This window comes from Triticum aestivum, chromosome 6A, assembly GCF_018294505.1.
Source record: "Triticum aestivum cultivar Chinese Spring chromosome 6A, IWGSC CS RefSeq v2.1, whole genome shotgun sequence".
NCBI classification, from domain to species: domain Eukaryota; kingdom Viridiplantae; phylum Streptophyta; class Magnoliopsida; order Poales; family Poaceae; genus Triticum; species Triticum aestivum.
Genome location: NC_057809.1, coordinates 299995012 through 299999546, shown reverse-complemented (window position 1 = coordinate 299999546; position 4535 = coordinate 299995012).

The window sequence follows — 4535 nt, the reverse complement described above, 5'->3', positions numbered from 1 at the left end:
GCGATGTGGGCGCGGGGCGGCGGCGAATGGAGGGCTGACACGTGGCGCAGCGGTGCGGGTCGGACACGTCCGGCCGGCGAGATTTCGTCCGACCGCGAGGAGAGGGAGAGGGTTAGGGTTTCACCCGGGAATTTTGGAGGGGGTTCTTTATATAGGCATAGAGGGAGCTAGGAGAGTCCAAATGAGGTGCGGTTTGTGGCCACACGATCGTGATGGAACGCTCTAGATGGTGGAGAGGGTTTTGGTGGGTTTTGGGCCAAATTGGAAGGGTGCTGGGCTGCAACACACACGAGGCCTTCTCGGTCCCTCGGTTAACCGTTGGAGTATCAAACAAAGTCCAAATGGTACGAAACTTGACAGGCGGTCTACCGGTAGTAAACCAAGGCCGCTTGGCAAGTCTCGGTCCAATCAGGAAATGTTTAACCCCCACACACGAAAAGAAGGTAGAAATGATCACCGGAGGAGATAGGAGCGCCGGAATGCAAAACGGACAACGGGGAAAATGCTCGGATGCATGAGACGAACACGTATGCAAATGCAATGCACATGATGACATGATATGAGATGCATGACAACGACAACAACACACGGAGACAAAAACCCGAAACCGAGGAAATAAAATAACTTTGCGCCGAAAACGGCAAGAGTTGCAGATCATATAAGGTAAATTACATCCGGGGTGCTACATGAGCCCCCCTGCCGTGTAATGGGATTCTGGGACGACCAACTTTGGCCAAGTTCATGGCAACATCCCATTATGCTTACAACACCTTCAAGATGCATGTGCCATCGGGAGTCATCACCATCCCATCGGATGAGAAGGGTGCAATCATCTGTGTGGACATGATGTATCGGGATGCCGTCGCAGCAGAGGCCGCGGCGGCAACGGTCCCCGCCAAGGAAAGCAAAGGAAAGAAGAGGGATTGTAAGACCTCCGGAAAGGAGTCCGGGAAGCGTGCCCCCTCCGAGTGCATGGCACCCATTGACGACGTGTCGGAGTGTTCCAACAGCAAGAGGTCCAAGGTTGCAGTACCTCAAGTGAAGAAGGTCCCGGCAGGGCTAGCTGGTGATGATGGTACTTTCACCATCAGCGCCACCCTTGACGACAAATAGCAAAGCGCGCTTGTTGCCTTCCCGCAGGCAAATATCGATGTGTTTGCATGGCGACCATTTGATATCCCTGGTGTTTCTAGGGAGGTAATCGAGCACCACCTTGTTGTTTGCCCACATGCCCGACCCGTCAAGCAGAGACTCAGGAAGCAAGCCTTGGAGCGGCAGCAGTTCATTGCTGAGGAAATCAAGAAGTTAGAGGCGGCTGGATTGGTCCGAGGAGTACTGCACCCTACATGGTTAGCAAACCCAGTGGTAGTTCGGAAGGCAAATGGGAAATGGAGGCTTTGCATTCATTTCACAGATCTCAATAAGGCTTGCCCGAAGGACCCATTCCCCTTGGCGTGCATCGATTAGATTGTGGATTCTACTTGAGGGTCTGATCTGCTCTCCTTTTTGGATGCATACTCCGGATATCACCAGATCTTCATATCCAAGGAAGATGAGGAGAAAACATCATTCATCACTCCATGTGGTACATACTGTTTTGTCCGCATGCCTTTCGGATTGAAGAGTGCCAGGTCTACTTTTGCAAGAGCAGTCTAGATTAGTTTTGAGCCGCAACTGCACAAAAACATAGAAGCCTATATGGATGACATTGTGGTCAAGACCAAGGATAAGGCCACCCTTATCCATGATTTGGAGGAGACATTTGCTAATTTGCGCAAGATCAACTTGAAGCTTAACCCGCAGAAGTGTGTGTTTGGTGTTCCCTCCGGCAAGCTACTTGGATTCTTCGTGTCCCATCGGGGGATTGAAGCCAACCCCGACAAGATCAAGGCCATTGAGTAGATCCAAGCACTAAGGATGGTTAAGGATGTGAGGCGCTTGACGGGATGCATTGCCGTGCTAAGCAGATTCATTTCCAAGTCTGTCGAGCGTGCCTTGCCGTTCTTCAAAATTTTGAAGAAGGTGGGGCCTATGAAGTGGACCTCGGAAGTAGATACAACTTTGCAAGAGTTGAAGACTTACTTGCCATATGTGCCTACCTTGGTTGCACCCAAACCTCAAGAGCCGTTACTGCTTTACTTGGCAGCAACCAACCAAGTGGTCAGTGCAGCCTTGGTAGCACAACGAGAAGTGGATGAAGCAGAGAGCGGCCAGACCGCGGTAGAGTCAGAAGAGGATCAGAACAGTAGTAAGCACGACACCGAGTGCAACCCCAAGGACGCGACAAGGAATAAAGTGGTGCAGCACCCAGTGTACTTCGTCAGCTCCTTGTTACAAGGGGCTAGATCGAGGTACTCTGGTGTGCAGAAGTTGATTTTTGGCTTCATCGTGGCCTCAAGGAAACTGCGCCACTACTTCCAAGCCCGTGAGATCACGGTTGTTACTCGTTTTCCGTTGCAAAGGATACCCCGAAACCCTGAGGCTACTGGTAGAATAGTGGAGTGGGCTTTGGAGTTATCCAGCTTTGGTTTGAAGTTTGAGAGCACTTCAACCATTCAAAGAAGGGCGCTGACAGAGTTTATTGCAGAATGGGCGCCAACCCCTGATGAGGAAGCAATGGAAACAGCTCTCCCCAGTAAGGAATCACCCCAAGAATGGATTATGTATTTTGATGGTGCTTTTTCCCTACAAGGTACATGAGCTGGCGTGCTACTTGTTGCCCCCTCTGGGGAGCACTTGAAGTACGTCATCCAAATGCACTTTGCCCGGGAAGAAGCCACCAATAATACAACTGAGTATGAAGGGTCCTTGCCGGGCTCAGGATTGCAGCAGAATTGGGAATCAAGAAGCTGATCATTCGAGGAGATTTATAGTTGGTGGTGAGACAAGTCAACAAGGATTATCAAAGCCCATTGATGGAAGCATACGTTGAGGAAGTAAGGAGGTTAGAGGAGCGCTTTGACAGGTTGCAAACAAAGCACGTACCCCATGCGGAAAACAACATAGCTGATCACCTGTCAAAGTGTGCTGCGCAGAAGCTTCCTGTGGAACCAGGAACTTTTGTTCTCCACCTCTCTCAACCCTTCGTATCACCATCCACAATGGCCCAGAAAAGGAGAAAGTCGGACTACGGTAAGCCTCTCCTGATCGAGCCATCCACTCCCAGCAGATACCCTACCGGAAACAACTCCTCACAGCCTGCCGGACCACCCCCTCCAGTCGGGCCAATGGACCCCACGAACGAGGATGGTGCTCCCGCAGCCGAGGAGGTGCCGCTAGTCCTCGTTGCCGAGCCTCAGGATCCCAACTTGGGCAAGGCACATCGTCCACTTCCTCCAAACCGGAGAACTCCCCGGCGACCCAGATGAAGCTGAGAAAGTAGCCCGGAGGGCCAGTATGTATCAGTTTGTCAATGACACTCTGTACAGAAGGAGTCCCAACGGTGTGAAACTAAAGTGTGTTTACGGGAGGATGGAAAGGAATTGCTGGCTGAGATTCATAGAGGAATGCGTGGCTCACACATTGGATCAAGGGCATTAGTTGGCAAAGTGTAGGATCGAAAGTATGTCTAGAGGGGGGGTGATTAGACTACTTGACCAAATAAAAATCTAGCCTTTTCCCAATTTTATGTCTTGGCAGATTTTAGCAACTTAGCACAAACAAGTAATCAACCTACACATGCAATTCTAAGAGTATAGCAGCGGAATGTAAAACAATTGCATATGAAGGTAAAGGGAGGAATTTGGAGGGAGCAAACGCAATGTAGACACAGGGATTTTGGCGTTGTTCTGATAGGTGGTGCTATCATACATCCACGTTGATGGAGACTTCAACCCACGAAGGGTAACGGTTGTGCGAGTCCACGGAGGGCTCCACCCACGAAGGGTCCACGAAGAAGCAACCTTGTCTATCCCACCATGGCCATCGCCCATGAAGGACTTGCCTCACTAGGGTAGATCTTCACGAAGTAGGCGATCTCCTTGCCCGTACAAACTCCTTGGTTCAACTCCACAGTCTTAACGGAGGCTCCCAAGTGACACCTAACCAATCTAGGAGACACCACTCTCCAAAAGGTAATAGATGGTGTGTTGATGATGAACTCCTTGCTCTTGTGCTTCAAATGATAGTCTCCTCAACACTCAACTCTCTCTCTCATAGGATTGGATTTAGTAGAAAGATGATTTGAGTGGAAAGCAACTTGAGGAAGGCTAGGGATCAAGATTTATGTGGTTGGAATGGAATATCTTGACCTCAAAACAAGTGTAGGTGGTTCTCTCTCATAAAATGTATGTTGGAAGTGTAGGCATATTCTGATGGCTCTCTCCATGAATGAAGAGTGGGTGGAGGGGGTATAAATAGCCTCCACACAAAATCTAACCATTACACACAAATCACCAAACTCGGTGGGACGGAATCATACAACTCGGTCAGACCGATTTAGTTCATAATGTGACCATTAGGTTTTCGGTGGGACCGGCATGTCAACTCGGTGGGACCGATTCCATTAGGGTTAGGGCATAACGTAATGTCGGTGA